This window comes from Sapajus apella, unplaced genomic scaffold (genome assembly GCF_009761245.1).
Source record: "Sapajus apella isolate SASKATOON/1434 unplaced genomic scaffold, GSC_monkey_1.0 scaffold5, whole genome shotgun sequence".
Classification (NCBI taxonomy): Eukaryota; Metazoa; Chordata; class Mammalia; order Primates; family Cebidae; genus Sapajus; species Sapajus apella.
The window spans coordinates 24929519-24948199 of NW_022436945.1; the positions used below are offsets into that span (position 1 = coordinate 24929519).

Below are 18681 nucleotides of genomic sequence, written 5' to 3' on the forward strand. Positions count from 1 at the left end.
CCAGATATACAAAGAGGAGCTGGTACCATTCCTTCTGAAACTATTCCAAATAATCCAAAAAGAGGGAATCCTTCCCAAATCATTCCATGAGACCAACATCATCCTGATACCAAAACCCGGCAGAGACTCAACAAGAAAATAAAACTTCAGGCCAATATCCATGATGAACATAGATGCAAAAATCTTCAATAAAATACTGGCAAGCAGATTGCAACAGCACATCAAAAAGCTTATCCACCATGATCAAGTAGGATTCATCCCAGGGATGCAAGGCTGGTTCAACATATGCAAGTCTATAAACGTAATTCACCACATAAATAGAACCAAAGACAAAAACCACATGATTATCTCAATTGATGCAGAGAAGGCCTTTGGCAAATTTCAACAGCCCTTTATGCTAAAAACCCTCAATAAACTAGGTACTGTCAGAACGTATCTCAAAATAATAAAAGCTATTTACGACAACCAACAGCCAATATCATACTGAATGGGCAAAAACTGGAAGCATTCCCTTTGAAATCTGGCACTAGACAAGGATGCCCTCTCTCACCACTCCTATTCAATATAGTACTGGAAGTTCTAGCCAGAGCAATCAGGCAAGAAAAAGAAATAAAGGGTATTCAAATAGGAAAGGAGGAAGTCAAATTGTCTCTATTTGCAGATGACATGTTCTCTATTCTTTTGCATTTGCTAAGGAGTGATTTACTTCCAATTATATGGTCAATTTTAGAGTAAGTGCAATGCATTGCTGAGAAGAGTGTATATTCTGGGGATTTGGGGTGGAGAGTTCTGTAAATGTCTATTAGGTCTGCTTGGTCCAGATCAGAGTTCAAGTCCTGGATATCCTTGTTACTTTTCTGTCTCATTGATCTGTCTAATATTGACATTGGAGTGTTAAAGCCTCTCACTATTATTGTGTGGGAGTCTACGTCTCTTTGTAGGTCATTAAGAACTCGCTTTATGTACGTGGGTGCTCCTGTATTGGGTGCACATATATTTAGGATTATTAGCTCTTCTTGATGCATTGATCCTCTTACCATTCTGTAATGCCCTTGTCTCTTTTGATCTTTGTTGGTTTAAATTCCATTTTATCAGAGACTAGGACTGCAACTCCTGCTTTTTTTTGCTCTCCATTTGCTTGATAAATCTTCCTCCATCCCTTTATTTTGAGCCTATGTCCTTGCTAACAATATTAACCTTAAAGGTAAATGGGTTAAATGCCCCAATCAAGAGACACAGACAGGCAAATTGGATAATAAGTTAAGACCCATCGGTGTGCTGTATACATAGACTCTATATTTAAGAAATCTGAATTGCCATAGCATAAATCAGATTCATAAATCAATTTACTTTTCCAAATTAATTTTGATTCCGTTAATTGGTTCTTAGGACCTGAAATACAATAGAGTGAGTTAAATATTTTGGTCCTAATAAAATAGAACACTGTTTTACATCAAAACAGGTATCAGTTTCTGAAAAAAATGATAGACTAGTTGTCTGAAGATAGGCTCTATAATAATACTTATATTTGGACATGCTTTATAAGTTATGTCTTAAAAATAATTTTCAAATACATCGTTGAGCTGGAGAGATAGCAAGAGAAATTCATAGAAACCAGAGTCAAGAATACTGGGAGGCTGAGGTGGGAGGATCACTCGATCCCAGGAGATCAAGGCTGCAGGGAGCCATGTTTGTGACACTGCAATCCAGCCTGCATGACAGTGAGACCCTGTCTCAAATAAATCAAAACAATAATAAAATTTAAAAGAATACATATAGGTAAGCTTGCATCAAAGCAGGAATTTCATCCAAGGTAGAAACTGTGGAATAGCATCACACTTTTATTTCAATGATGCAAACAAACTTTTTGTGTTGGCTGTAATTGTCACAATACTGAGAAGGATGCACTTCTGTGTCTACTTTTAAAGCCAGGTCATGAGAAGTTCATCCATATCTAATCTAAGTCATTCTCAAAGTTTTGTAAGCCTCTTTGCCTTCAATCAAGCAGATTCCTAAACAACTTCTATCACTCTGTTCTTGTTTTTCCTGATTGGAGCTATGACAAAACGAGACTGATGAGCAATAACCACCTCTGATCTTCCACCTTTGTTTAATTACTATTGTTTCCTAGTCAATCACTTATTGACAACACCACCTATTGATATTAGTCATGGATTTAGTATGCTTGGGGACCAGGAGGAACAAAAGAACATAAGATTGAACAAAGCACAAGAAAAAATGGAGCAATCACGTTACACCATAAATGAGATGTATGAGGCTGCTGGCAATGTAATACGGCAAACTATTATACAGTAAACATTTTATAGGTACAAAGAATACACTCCAAAATGATGATAAAAAATATAATATAGTAAATACATAAATCAGTAACACAGTCAATTATTATCATTATTCACGGGAGCAGCAGCCCATCTGCAGTAGCAGCTGCCATGGCATGGGCTGCAGGGAGAGAGGCGTGGCCAGGGCTGTGTTCTCCACTGAGCCAGCAGGAGCTGGGAACAGGTGAAAGCCTTGCCTGCTTCCAAGTTGGAAGGGTAGGCACCTCGCCTCCCTTGGTGCAGCTGTAGCTGCCAGCCACAGCTGCAGACCCAGGCATCCCTGTGCTCTCTGGGAAGGCCCCACCCCTACAGGCTCAGAAGGGCCTGCACCTGCTGCATGGACTCTCCCTACTCCAGGCTCCCACTTTGATTTTGGAACAAAGTTGTGGCTGAGCTCAGGTGCCTGTTGCAACCCATCCAGGTGTGCCTGGGCTCAGGGTGGTGCGGACATGCCAGCTCTCTGCTGCCCTGGCCCCCTCCAGACTTTGGGCCCCAAAAATACAGGAGAGAGGCTGAGGGGGTTACTGAAGATGGCTCCAGCACAGACCTGCAGGCACATCTCGGCCTGAACAGCCTGGACCTGTGGATGGCATGGTGATGGCAGCAAGAAGCTGACAAGCTCCTGTGTAGAAAACAGTGGTTCCCCAGTGAAACCCCACCTTCAGGCCTGGGACAGGCTGCCAGTTCCATGGACTGGAGTGAGAACATATGGTGCTTTCTCCAGGCCCACCCATGGATGACCTGCCTGCGGAAAGGACCTACCCACTGTGGGTCTCCTCTCTGCCTAGTCTTCTCAGAGCTAAAAGGATGTTGGGAGGACCTGCTGGTGAAGAGGAGCTACCCACTATGGGTTTTCACTCTGCTGAGAGAGAGTTGGACACTCATCGAGATGACCTGCCTGAGGAGGGGAACTACCTACCGTGGGTCCCTTCTGAACTGTTCTGTCAATAAAGCACCACTTTGCCTTGCCTACCCTCCACTTGTTCATGTACCCCATTCTTCCTAGAAACAGGACTCAGCAACTGGTAGGGCTGAAAGAGCTGTAACACAAACAAGACTCAAACATGTCCCTTGCTTGCCATGTTGCAGGTAATGAGAAATTGAGGCGAGAAGGAGAAATGAGCTCCAGCCCTTTGGGGACCGCAGACCTAGCAGCTCCCTGACCCAGGGCTGTGACATCCTCTTGGGGACTCTGTGGTTCCTGGAATCTCCCAGCTTTTAGGTGCACCACATTCCCCAGTGCCAGCCTAGGAGACTGCTTGCAATATGCCTGGTCCAGCCGCAATCTCACAAGGAAATGACACCCATGTTGGTGCCTAGAGCTGCCTGCCCCACTGAAGTTGGCATGCCTGGCTATGCACAGTGGCTAGACCCCACACTTGCTCACACACAAAACCCCGATTGCTCTGCACCTGGCTCACCCTTGGCAGGTGTGGAATCCAGGCCAGTAGTGCAATTTGAACACAGCCTGCCAGGCAGAATGGGTGCAACGAGCCAAACAGGACTGAACAAAACCCAGGCAAAAGCACCACTGGCCACACAGGTTTCTGGTCAGAAAAGCAACACCCCCAGGATCTCATAACACTATCACCTACTATATACTGTATGTAATTGTACATGCTATACTTTCGTACAACTGGCAGTGTAGTAGGATTGTTTACACCAACATCACCATAAATATGTAGGCAATGCATTGAACTATTATGTTTAGATGGCTATGACATCACTAGGTGACAGGAATTTTTCATCTCTATTGTAATCTTATGGGAACACTATCATTTATGTGGTCTATAACTGTTATACTGCTAATGATTGTCCAAACACATACAAATAAGTGCAACTATCATACTGAAAAATTAAGATGCAAATCTAATTGTGTCCTACAACCATAGCCTTCAAGTCTCATTTTTAAAAATGTTTTTGACTAAAAGAAAATACATTGAGTGTAGGAAAAGACAGGATATGATTAAGAAATAATATCATCTTGAAAATGTGGCTGTGCAAGATTCAATTTTAAGGTTACCTATATATATGTGATATTGTTTGTAGAAAACCTTTTATAGTGCTCACTTAAGCAGCACATATACTAAAATTTGAACAATATAGGAAATATTCGTATGGCTCCTATGCAAGGACGATGCAAAATTCATGAAGCAGTCCATATTTTGAGGACCTCTTCAAGAAGAACTACAAACCACTGCTAAAGAAATTAGAGATGACACAAACAAATAAAAAATCATTCCATGCTCATGCATAAGAAGAACTGACATCATGAGAAGGGCCATACTGCCCAAAGCAATTTAAAGATTCAATGCTATTCTCATTAAACTACCATTGACATTTTTCATAGAATTAGAAAAAAGAAACTATTTTAAAATTCATATGGAACCAAAAAAGAGCTAGGATAGCCACCAACACAATCTTAAGCAAGAAAAAAAAAAAAAAGCTATAGGCATCACACTACCTGACTTCAAACTATACTAAAAGGTTACAGTAACTAAAACAGTATGGTACAGGTACAAAAACAGGCACATAGATCAATGGAACAGACTATAGGACCCATAAATAAGACCACACACCTACACCCAACTGATAATCAACAAACCTGACAAAAACCAACAATAGGGAAAGGATTCTCTGTTTAATAAATGATGCTGGGAGAACTGGGTAGTCATAGGCAGAAAATTAAAACTTGATCACTTCCTTACACCATATACAAAAATCAACTCATGACGGATTAAAGACTTAAATGTAAAACCCAAAACTATAAAAACCCTAGAAGTGAAATCTAGGCAATACCATTCAGGACATAGGCACAGGCAAAAAAGCTTCATGACCAACAGGCCAAGAGAAATTGCAACAAAAGCAAAAATTGGCAAAGTGGATCTAATTAAACCAATGAGCTTCTTCACAGCAAAAGAAACAATCAACAGGGTGAATAGAAAATCTACCAAATGGGAGAAAATTTTTGCAATCCATCCATCTGGCAAAAGTCTAACATCCAGCATCTACAATGAATTTAAACAAATGTACAAGAAAACAACAAACAAACCTATTGAAAAGTGGGGCCGGGCTTGGTGGCTTACGCCTATAATCCCAGCACTTTGGGAGGCCGAGGCGGGTGGATCACGAGGTCAAGAGATCGAGACCATCCTGGTCAACATGGTGAAACCCCGTCTCTACTAAAAATACAAAAATTAGCTGGGCATGGTGGCACAGCCTGTAGTCCCAGCTACTCAGGAGGCTGAGGCAGAAGAATTGCTTGAACCCAGGAGGTGGAGGTTGTGGTGAGCTGAGATCTCACCATTGCACTCCAACCTGGATAACAAGAGTGACACTCCATGTCAAAAAAAAAAAAAAAGGGGGGGGGGGAGGCAAAGGACACGAACAGACACTTCTCAAAAGAAGACATATATACAGCCAACACACATGAAGAAAGGCTCAACATCATTGATCATTATAGAAATGCAAATCAAAACCATAATGTACCACCATCTCACATCCATCAGAATGGCTATTATCAAGAAGTAAAAAACAACAGATCCTGGCAAGGTTGTGGAGCAAAGGAACACTTTTACACTGTTGGTTGGAGTGTAAATTAGTTCAACCATTGTGGAAGACACTGTGGCAATTCCTCAAAGACCTAGAAGCAGAAAAATATTGACCCAACAATCTCATTATTGAATGTGTACTCAAAGGAATATAAATTACTTTATTATAAATATATATCAACACATATGTTCATTGTAGCACTATTCACAATAGAAAAGACATGGAATCAACCTAAATGCCCATCCAGGATAGACTGGATAAAGAAAATGTGGTACATACGTACCATGGACTACCATGCTGCTATAAAAAGGAATGAGATTATGTCTTTTACAGAAACATGGATGGAGCTGGAAGCCATTATCCTCAGCAAACTAATGCATGCAGAGAAAACCAAATGCTACGTGTTCTCACTTATAATTGGGAGTTAAATGATGAGAACACATGGACACAGAGGGAAACAGCACACGCTGGGGCCTCTTAGAGGCCGGAAGGGTGGGAGGAGGGAAAGCATGAGGAAGAATAGCTAATGGATGCTGAGCTTAATACCTAGGTAATGGGATGATTTGTGCAGCAATCCACATGGCACAGATTTAATTTAAAAGTTGGAAAGAAAATAAATATTTTTACGAAGAAAGAAAAACTGTGTTTGTTTTTTATAAAACCTGGAGCAATGAATATTGTTTTCAAGTGTGGGATTATGAGAAATTTGCAAATACATAGTTATTTATTTAATGGGAAATTCAGCATAATATGTTGCAGCCTCTTGATTTGGTTCTCAACTTAGTACCAATAAAAAAAAAATACACATAAACAGTTATCAAATGAGTCTTAAAGTTTCCCTCAGTTTAATTAAAATTAAGGCAATCGTTTTCCTCCCTGTTGGCCCTGATCTCCCTTTCAATTGTCCATTGACTTTAGCAAACATAATATCAAATTCTCACTCTGTCCCTTTAAGATACACATCTTTTTAAAAGCCTCTTGGCAGTTTTACAACGCAGCACTTTCTCAAAGATTTGGGAGCCATCTCTTCGGAACTGCTGTTATTTATTTATTTTATTTATTTATTTATTTTTTGAGACGGAGTTTCGCTCTAGTTACCCAGGCTGGAGTGCAATGGCGCGATCTCGGCTCACCGCAACCTCCGCCTCCTGGGTTCAGGCAATTCTCCTGCCTCAGCCTCCTGAGTAGCTGGGATTACAGGCACGCACCACCATGCCCAGCTAATTTTTTTGTAGTTTTAGTAGAGACGGGGTTTCACCATGTTGACCAGGATGGTCTCGATCTCTTGACCTCGTGATCCACCCGCCTCGGACTCCCAAAGTGCTGGGATTACAGGCGTGAGCCACCGCGCTCGGCGGAACTGCTGTTATTAAGGAAGGAATCACCCCTACCCCGCAGTCTTAGGAGAGATTAGAAGCCTAACTTAAACTAAACAGGCATTGATTAGCAAACACAAATGGCCTCATGCGGGTCAAAAGCATTTGCAAACTCAGTAATGACTATGTGCCCCTCACATTCCTTTAATCAACCTTCCCTGTAATTTCTTCAGTACTTTCCTGTTAGTTCACCTAGTGCTTAAAAACTACAGGTATTGATCGACTTACGACCATTCGACTTTACGACCACAATCGCTAGCCATGACTGCTCCGCATCTGGCAGCGCAAACGTTGCCCAGCTGGGCGTACGACAGTGCGGACCAGCTTCCGGCAGCACTACCATCTCCGCGTGCATATAGCCTACTCAACTTACCACCAAATCGTGTTACCGCCGGTCTGTCGGAACCAATCGTGGTCGTAAGTCGAGCACTGGCTGTATTCCGCGTTTTATTTTGGTGGAGTTGAGTTTAGTCTCTCACCCAAGTACAATAGTGACAGAGATAGAAAAATATATATTTAGGCAGATAGTGAGGCTAAGAGAGTCCTCAGCCGAGCTTCCCTTTTAACAAAAAGCTACTCCCAAATCATTTCTTTTTAAACAAAGTTTAGCCTGAAATCCGAGCTGCAAACGTACATGAGCAAGCTGGAAGCTTACATAGGTTAATGCTGGAGCTATGCCAATAGAAAAGGGCTGACGGCCAGGTATGTTCAACACGGAGGCTCCATCTTCCCTTTCCTTTGTTACCACGTGAACAGTAAAGCAACAGGCAGCCCGGTGCTGGCCAGGAAAAGAACACATCTGCACACTAGAAGATGGCTGGGAGGTGCAGGGGCCAGCGTGCTTTTCGCACCCGATGCAAATGGAACACCTAGCCCTAATCAGATTTTTGCGCCTTAAGCAAGTGACACACCGGGTCCAACCAATTTTTCGTGCTCTTTATAAATCAGACGCCGCCTCCTCAATCTCATCTATAAACCTCTGCGTTTTTCCATGCACCAGGAAATCTGTTTGGGACCCTTCTCTCTGCAGCAGAGAGCTACTCTCTTTCTTCCACCTATTAATTTTTTGCTCTGAACCTCACTCTTTGTGTGTCTGCGTCCTAGTTTTCCGTGGCTGTGAGACAAGAACCTTGGGTATCACCCCAGACAATGAGGCAGCTTCAATAGCTAGAATAGAATTTTTCTAGGCTGTTTTACTTTGCTATGTGCAATTTTTGCTTTGACAATAGTGTAGTGATGTTATTTGTTTTTCCTCTTTCTTGTGCTCAAAGAAATAACACAGACTGAATATCCCTTGTCTGAAATGCTTGGGACCATAAATTATTTTCAATTTTTGATGTTTTCAGATTTTGGAATATTTGCATTATACTTTCTGGTTCAGCATTCCTAACATTAAAATTCACAATCTGAAATATTCCAATAAGCATTTTATTTGAGCATCATATCAGCACCCAAATTTCTAAATATTAGAACATTTCAAATTTTGGATTTTCAGATTAGAGATACTCAACTTGTCTTCGAATGCTAATTGATAGACATATATTGGAATAAATAAATGGAATCAGTGTAGTGCTTCATTTTATTCTAATGTTTGGTATGCATACATGTATAAATGCATCTATTGGAAAACTTCACTGTCAATCCTATTTTCTCAACTCTAGTCCTATTTCTTTGGCATCTCATGATTTTGATCACTCTCTTAAGTCTTGGTCCATGTATTTAGAGTTTAGAGACTACAAAGTACAGTAAGCTATTCAAGGAAATATGAATAATGAAGAATGATAAAGATAAATAAACCAGATCTCAATTAACAAAGAAGTATCTGAAATACTGCCTCTTTATATCACCCACATAATAGTTCCAGGAAGCAAAGGATATGGATTTATTATTTTGCAGTTGGAATACCAGTCCATTAACTAGAGATTACTACGTATATTAGGGGTAATGCTTTTTCTGGCTTGTGAGGTCTGAAATGCCATAAGAATTATATAAATAATCTTTGAATTTGCAATGATAAAGCACATCTCAGGAACTATCATACAGTTCAAAACAAGCAACTTCAATAAAAGATCTAATGTTGTTTACAAAGTTACATTTCTAGCATAATTTTAATAGCTTCCATTTCATTGTTCTCTTTTTAATAGGACAGATATTTCTTAAATATATACTTCTAAATTACAAACTCATTTCTCTGGTCTTCATAAACAAGGATTTTTATGTGAGATGATTAACTTTGGGAATGGCCCAATTATAAGTATTTCAATACAAACCAAATTAGTAAAATAATGATTTAGATAAACTCACAGCAGAGAAACGTTTAATCTTTTCAGAGATTTAAAGACAAAATATATTATTAGGTTACATAACAATTTTGGATTTTTTTTTTCCCAAATAATTCATACATAGTGAAACTTGTACTATACAGCCTTTTTTTTTTTTTTTTTTTGACTTTTCTACTGTGCTTGTTTAAATTTCTTCAAAAAAGCAGGGGTTTCAGATTTTATGTTTCCTTTCCTTTGTATTTAGTCATGGTTACCTCTGTGGAAAGAGTGACTCTACTCTTCCCTTCAAACAAAACAAATACATAGCACAATTAGTTATCTCTTTGGGTGCCATATGTCTTGATATCATATGCTAAATAATTTGGACACCAGGGCAAAAGTATTTGCCATTTCCACAGTTCAGATATATCTACTTAAAAATATCCACTGAGAATTTGCAGTAAGCAATAGCCTATTGCAACCTTGTCTGTTGTGTCTGCCACCATTTTCTTTGTGACAGAGTAAGAGACACCTAACCAGAGAAGATTACCATGTAGATTTCAGGTATAAGCATTAGCATGTGCAAAGTCCCAAAGGCCATTTTCTCTGTATGAAATTATCCATGCTTAGTTTAATTCAAATCTCATTCCTTTGTTAAATCTCTAATACTTTCATTCTAGACTATCTCACTGTTATATATTTTATGTCATTTATAAACATGTTATTTTTGTAATACTTGCTGCAGTTGTTTATGCATGTTCATAATATCGTTTGTCATCTGTCACTTCTACTTAACTATAATGTATACTTCCAAGTGACCAAAACATAAGATCTTACCATTTTTCTCATTGCATTTAGATGTTTTATCAATCTTAGGAGATAATATCTATATTACAACAATTCATATTATTCTTATGTAAACTATAAGCTACATAAGAACAGCCATTGGAGCTATTTTACTTATTCATCTATTCCCAGTGCCTGGAACATAGGCTGACACATAGTAGGAATTATATCTTTCATAGTAGGTGTATGAAACAAATGATAAAATAAACGAAGAAACAAACAAAAAAAAGTTCTTTGGCAAACAAAAAAAAACACCGAATATTTAGTATCTGAAATATTTCTAACTTTTTTACTACTGCTCCATTTGGAATAGATTAAGCCCTTAGTGTGCAACATCTGCATGCTCCTCTCATGTAATGCTCTTGAATTAAGTATTATGCATATGGCATGCATGAGGAAGCTCAAGAGTTTAAGAAACTTGCTGAAGGTTAAATAGCCAATAAATAAGAAGAGAGTTAGTCTTTGAACCCTGACTCTCCTATTATCTTCTTCTATTATCTTTTGACACAGTGTAAAGGAAATAACAAAAATCCTCATAAGTATATAACAGTATGCATTTCTTATGATCATGGGTTGGCTGAATGTTAGCTGATCTAGGCTAGGAACACTCCTGGATTCTGCTGAGCTTAGCCAAGCTTGCTCATGCTTTAGGGGGAGAATACGGATGGCTAAAGGAGATGATTTCTGCAGGTCCAGCTGGCCTCAGAGGCTCTTCTGCACCTATTTGTTATCTTCCATTTGAGAACAATGGACTAGTCTAGGCATGTCTTGGTGATAAAAGAGGCACAAAAGCTTCTAACAGCAAACATAATCATGTAATGATTCTTGAGTCTTTTGGGGAAATGTTATAAGAGACAAAATGTCATCTTAACCCAGAAAAACTGCCCAAAAAGGTAAAAAGAGGGACCATAATTGTATTATTGAATGATCATTAAACTAGAATGTGGTGTGTATCACAGAAAGTCCATGAAGAAATTGCAAAGACAGAAAATCTCACCCTTTTATATTGGAAACTAAATTAAAATCATTACATACATGTTTTCAAAACGAATAGTAACTAGCCCTCAAGTAAAATGATTTAGCAACACCATTTGTCACACATCATCTTAAATTCACTTGCACTTCCGATGACCATCTGTGTTAACTAATTAGTTTTAACCAAAAAAAAAAAAAATAAACTTAGTTTGCTAGGGCTGCCATAACAAATATTACAGACTGTGTGGCTTAAATAACAATACTTATTTTTGTATAGTTATGACGTCTAGAAGTCCAAAATCAAGGTGTGGGTGAGTTTGACTTTTTTTTTTTTTTTTTTTTGAGGCCCTTTTCTTGGCTTACAGAGGACTGCCTTCTCCTTCACGTGACCATTCATTGGTCTCTGTTTTCAATACCATGATCTCCTCTTACAGAGACATCAATCATATTGATTAGTGCCCATTATTACCTCATTTGTCTGTCCACATATACAGTCACATTCTAAGGGTTTGGACTTTGACAAATGGATTTTGGGGGACACAATTTAGTTTAAAACATGACATTGTGCTTTCTCAAAAACACAATGTATTAGACTGTTGTCATGCTGCTAATAAAGACATGCCCAAGACTGAGTAATTTATAAAGCAAAGAGATTTAATTGACTCACAGTTGCACATGGCAGGGCAGGCCTGTCAATTACAGGTGAAGGTGAATGAGAAGCAATGTCACATTTTACATGGCAGCAGCAAGAAGGCATGTGCAGGGGATCACTCCTTTATAAAACCATCATACCTTGTGAGATTTATTCACCATCATAAGAACAGCACAGGAAACATCCACCCACATGATTCAGTTATCTCTCACTGGGTCCCTCCCACAATATGTGGGAATTACGGGAGTTACAATACGAGTTTTGTGCCAGATCGTATCACGCAATTTCGAGATTTCACCTGATTTTCTACAGAGGGTAAATAAAGCTTTGTTTGTGAAAGGAACTGTAGTTTGTTTATTCAATTAAAATTATTTCAAATACAATACAAAACTGACATCTACAAAGTTAAGGGTGTTAGATAAAAGGAGAAACTTGTAGGTATTTGCTTATTATCATATGCTTAAAACTATTTCTGTTTTCTTTCTGAAAGAGATACATTTTTAATTAATGTATATAAAATATATGCCCTAAATTTATGAAATTATTACTATAACAATTTAAGCACAGAACACTATAATTATTTTTTTGTGAAATTAAGTACCATAATATTAGGCATATTTATTTCTCCTAAATTTTTCAAAATATTTTACATTAAGTGTGACAATATTAGACATATTCATTTCTTTTATTTTATTTTAAACAGTTCTAAGACTTTGAAATAAATGTATATAAACTCTGGTGGTTTGTCTAAAAATATCTTTTTCTTTCATTTCTGAGCCATTATACCCAATAAAGAATTTTTAGTTGACAGATTTTTAACTTTTAATATTTAAATATGACATTTTATTGTTCTCTGGCTGTTATTATTTCTGATGAGACATCAGCCATTATTTCATTTACTGTTTTTTATATATTATGTGTCACTTTTCTCTTTCTGCATCCAATATTTTCTTAGTTTTTCATTTAATCAATGCTGTTATGGTGGGTCCACATGTGGTTTCATTCAGTATTTACCATACTTCTTATATCTGAAAGCCAATACTTTCCCCTAAATTGGAAAATTGATAGCCATCATTCCTGCAGACACTTTTCTGCCCTGTGTTATTTATTTTGTTCTTAGATTGCCATTACATGTGAATGTTTGCTATTGTCCCACAATTCTCTGAGGTTCTGTTAATTTTTCTTCAATTAATCTTTTCTTCCTCTTTGTTCTTACACTGGACAATTTCTATTTATTTATCTTGAAGTTAACTGATTTCTGCTTCTGCTATGTCTAATAAGGTCTTTGGTCCATTTGGAGATTTTTTTTCTATTTATTTTATGTTTTAACTTTAGAATTCCCATTTGATTATTTTTTATAGTTTATATTTCTCTGGTGAGATATTCTGCTTTTTCACTCATTATTGACATATTTGCACTTAACTGTTTCCACATATTTTCTCTTTTTATGTGAACATATTTATCATAGTTTCATTGAAGTAAAGCTAAAACCCAACATCAGTGTCCACACAGAGTGAGTTTCTAATGACTTTTTTTTTCCTGAATATACATTTGATATGGTTTGGTCTTGTGCCACCACCCAAAACTCATTTTGAATTATAATCCCCATAATACTCACTTGTCAATGTAGAGAGCAGGTGAAAGTAATTGGATAATGGGGATGTTTCCCCCATGCTGTTGTCATAAGACAGTGAATTCTCACAAGATCTGATGTTTTTGTGTTTAGTAGTTTCTCCTGTGTTCATTCTCCTTCTGTCTCCTTGGGAATAAGGTGTCTTGCTTCCCTTCAACTTCTGCCATGATTGTAAGTTTCCTGAAGCCTCCCCAGTCATACTGTACTGTGAGTCAATTAAAACTCTTCATAAATTACCCAGTTTTGGGTATGTCTTTGTAGCAGTGTGAAAATGGACTAATAAACTTTATATATTCTTGTTTCTTTTCATGTCTTGGATTTTATACCATTTAAAAATGGTATTATTAGTTCTTGCAAAATGATTTTTCAGTTCTGTTTCCTGTTATGGTTTCATTATAGCTTTCCTTTATAAGTAGTCAATTAACTTTTCTTTAATCAAACAGTAAAATATAATTCATGGTACACATTCTCTGATGTCTCTGATTCTTTCCATTTTTTCCCTCCCTCCCTTCCTCCTTATATCCCATCCTCATTATATCTCCCTTCCTGTCTCTTCCTGTCTGTTTCCCTCCCTCCCTCTGTCACTCCCTTCCTTTCTTTCTCCCTCCCTCCCTTCCTCTCTTCTTTGCTTTTACTTTTGACTGACTCTCTAAGCATATTCATAGCTTACTAAAAAATAACTTCGGAAAAGGTTATTTTATGCTTAATACCTCAAGCCTCGAGGCCTGAGCTAAGTGTAAGTTGAGAAACACAAACAATGGTTCAGGAACTTTGCAAAGCTTCTTGTTCTTTCAATTTTTTGCTGGACTCCGAGTGTTCTTTTCATGCATGTGCTTTTTAGCAGCCAGTTAGTGATGTGTGACGAGTTTACTGTTACAGTCCTTCTAAAGCTCTCTTATTCAAAATCATCCACTTAATTTTTCCAAGTAATCTGCTACTTACTTCTAACTCAGTCTGTCACCTCCAGAGTGGAAAGCTATGAGTTTTCACTACTTGATCTGCAATAAATTGAAAGGAGGCAATAGCAGTAGAAAGAAAAATAGAGTAAGAAAATTGTAATAGAAGGCAATAAAATCTTGCTTGATATAATAAACCTTTTTAATGATTAAATATTCATTTTTCCTTGACTTTGCTTATTTTCTGTTGTCTTGAATTGTGTTCTCAATAATTTCACCAACATGTATACTTAATTTCTGTGAAGAGGAATTGATCAGTATCCCTATGTTTCATTACCACAAGTCCCTGCTTAGTTGTTTTTTTTTTTTTTTCACACACTCCCATAAAATATTTATTTAATGCATTGTCATAGTTGGACATTCTATTAGTCCATATTGACACTGCTATAAAGAACTACCCAATACAGGGTAATTTATAAGAAAAAGAGGTTTAATTACTTACAGTTTCACATGGCTTAGGAGGCCTCAGAAAACACTATCGTGGCAGAAGGGCAAGCAGACATGTCTTACACAGTGGCAGGTGAGAGAGCTAATTGAAGTGGGAAGATCCCCTTATAAAAATAAGTATCAGATCTCATGAGATCCCACTATCACAAGAACAGCATGGGGAAAACCACCTCCATGATTCAATGAATTATCAAAGTAAGACAAATAAAAATGGGTAGTCATGAGAGAAGAATTGATGTGCAAAGATGTATGATAAAGTTTGGTTCTCTGTCCTCACCACAATCTCATGTTAAACTGTAATTTGCAATGTTGGAGGAGGGATCTGGTGGAAAGTGATTGGATCATTGGGGCAGATTTTCCTCTTGCTTTTCTCATGATAGTGAGTTCGTTCTTATGAAATCTGATAGTTTAAATGTATGTTGCACTTCCCCCTTCTCTATTTCTCTGTCCTTCTCCTACATGTGAAGACCTGCTTACTACCTCTTTGCCTTCTGTCATGATTGTAAGATTTGTGAGGACTCCCAGCCATGCTTCCTGTATAGCCGGCAGAACTGTGAGTCAATTAAGCCTCTTTTCTTAATATGTAACCCAGTCTCAAGTAGTTCATTATAGCAGGGTTAGAATGGACTAATACAGCTTGAGTTCTGTTTTGGGTCTGCTGAAGGATAAAATGTGGGATTTGCTCACTTGGCAATAAAAGGAAAAAAGGCTAGAAAATAGACAAAGGTCAGTCAATTCTTCAAATGTATGATCTTATAATGACTGGCTTTATTTTCCCAAGGTGTTTTAAGTATTTTCACACTTAAAACAAAATAAAAATTATTGTTTTATGTCCTTAATTTATTTCATAAATTACAAAATGTTTATTATATTGTTATCTCCATAATGATCTCAAGCATCTGTAAGAAAATGGCAGGCATAATAGCACAGCTGAAACAGAGTCTCAAAAAATACCATTGCAAATTTAAAAACACCTTCTACTTGGTGTAATAAATCTTATATCTAGCGTAATAAAATTGCAATATTGGTAATTAACAGTCTTGGGTTCAGTAAGTAGTAGTTCTGTTAGGGACCACCTCTGGGACCTCAAGAAAATAACTAAAGCTTTAATCTTTATGTTCACTGCTCCCATCTAGATATATGTAACATCTCTATTGATCTTTATACTCTATTTAAAATGTGAAACCTGCTGAATTTCTTTTTCAAAAACAGCATTTAATACCAATTATGTAAAACCATAAATGATTTCCCTTAAGTTAACAAATCATTTGAATCACACATCCCACTGTTATAATAAATTTATATCTTCACTTTAAAAGGAAGTAAAATTTGAAATAAAACTTAAATTTAAGAAAATGACACATTGAATTCCTAAATATAATTTTTTAAAAATTTCCCCAGGATTCAAATGGTTACAGAGATAAATTATTTCCATCCTCTCTGTTTTAGACATAAATGAGACATATTTTGCTTTGAGCAAAAATGAAAGAGAGACTTCTGTTGTAGAATGATGACTATTGCCAGTAACAGTTGAAGATATGTCACATAGTTTAAACAGTAAATTCATCTTTTTGGCTGTGGGCATAAATAAAAAGGATAATCACATACTGTTATAAAGCAGCAATTGTTCTGTGTGTGTTCAAGCTGAAGAAATGTTTATTGTTAAGCAGATGAAAAAGAGAATTAAAAATTAAAATTGTATTACAGGACAAAATACATGATTTACAAATAAATCGCTACTGTAATTACAGTTGAATTAGATTAAATTTGGCTCAAATTTCCGTGCAAATATTTTCACAGTTGCTTTGGAATCGGACACAATAAAATATAGTACATTCTCTCATTGGATTATAACATTTTCGACAAATTTGCTAAGAAGAACCTGGGTAGTTTTCTGTGTGGTTCATTTTTAGAGAGATAAACAAATGATTAGTGAAGATTCTTATCTTAAGAAGAGAACTTAATTATAGACAATATCTTTTTGATGCTGTAAACATTTTATTTTATCTTATTTACTTAATGCCATAAAAATCGATTTCATAGGTAACATTATTATCTCCTCATATTACAGAAACTGAGGCACAGAAATGTCAAGCAACATAAATAGAAAGTGTCAAGTTAGGATTTAAACTCCAGTTTGATTCCACTCCCCACATAGTTAGCATCTTACTATATATCTTAGGTGCTGTATGAGAATTCAAAAATTACTCTTAATAGGATCATGAAGATTTCCAGATAGTAACATTAACTTCAGATAATGCTAATAGTGTATGATTTTTCTCATTTTTTAATATCAATAGCATATATATTTACCACTTATACTTAATAGTTTAACATAACTGATAATTCTCTATATTCTAAAATTGTGAAATGGAGAGAAAGTAAGGAATCAGACATTCAAATCTACTTTTACTATTGAAATGCTTAAATGTATTTGTTTACAAATGTATTGATTATTGTGCTATTCACTAGAAATATAATAGTTATGAAGCCAAAAATGATTTTGTCTTCTTGGAACTTAAATTCCAATGGCAAATTAAAAAAAAAAAAGAATCAAAAAAGAGTCAAGAATATCATAGATTGCAATAAATTATTTGCAGAGACAGCAAAGGATTATTTGATAGAATACACATGGAGAGAATGCCAGTTTCAACAGTGTGATTTACCTGTGAAAACTTGGCATGCAAGTGGAGAAAACTCCCAAGGTAAATGCTGCAAGAAGCAAAGGGAGGCTCATGCCAGTTAGAACAGTTAGAAGAAATAAGTGAAAGGGGTTGACATTTGAATCTATAGTTTGGTATAGTCAAGAGACAGGAGACCAAATGTCTACACCATAGTGGGACATGGAAACAATGATTTAAGGTGAAATTGCAGAGGTAGCCAGAATAACACCTAAAAATATGTTAGAGAATCCAGTATTTCTTTGCTGGAAATGTCTGCTCATTTCACAATGATGGTTTCCTGTCAGATGCCTGTGTTTGAACTAAACCTTCCACTTACAATTGACTGGTGCATGCTGGACATTTGTATTTACCTTTCTAGAAATTTAGTATTAAAAATATGGCACACAATGTCTGGGAATTGTGGAGAGCTGAGACACATTCTTAACAGCATCCAATCCATGAGGTTCTTTAACTGAGAACCCTTAAACATATAAAAGAAGAGTTTTGGACTTTTAAGTATTAAAGAGAAGACAGAATAAATATAATGATTAAATTATACCCTTCTCAATGCCCTCTAACCTGAAAATGTCAAGGCAGCCCTCATATATTCATACACACACACACACACAAACACACACACGCAAATTTGAGGAGTCTCACTCTATTGCCCAGGCTGGATTGCGCTGGTGCAATTTCGGCTCACTGTAACCTCTGCCTCCTGGGTTCGAGTGATTCTTCTGCCTCAGCCTCCCGAGTAGCTGGGATTAAAGTCATGCACCACCACACCCAGTCATTGTTTGTATTTTTAGTAGACATGGGGTTTCACCATGTTAGGCAGGATCCTCTATGGTCTTGAACACCTGACCTCAGGTGATACACCCACCTTGACCTCCAAAAGTGCTGGGATTACAGGTGTCAGCCACTGCACCTGGCCCCACATTTATATACTTTAATGAGATCATAATAATCCATATTGGGTAT

At 37.1% G+C, this 18681-nt stretch overlaps 1 non-coding gene across 1 annotated transcript; it reads left to right on the forward strand.

Moving 5' to 3' along the window:
• The first annotated feature begins 4401 nt into the window (after window positions 1-4401).
• LOC116548827 lies at window positions 4402-4507 on the forward strand. The gene has a single exon (XR_004267550.1). It is a non-coding gene; the product is annotated as a U6 spliceosomal RNA (small nuclear RNA).
• The last annotated feature ends 14174 nt before the right edge of the window (window positions 4508-18681 follow it).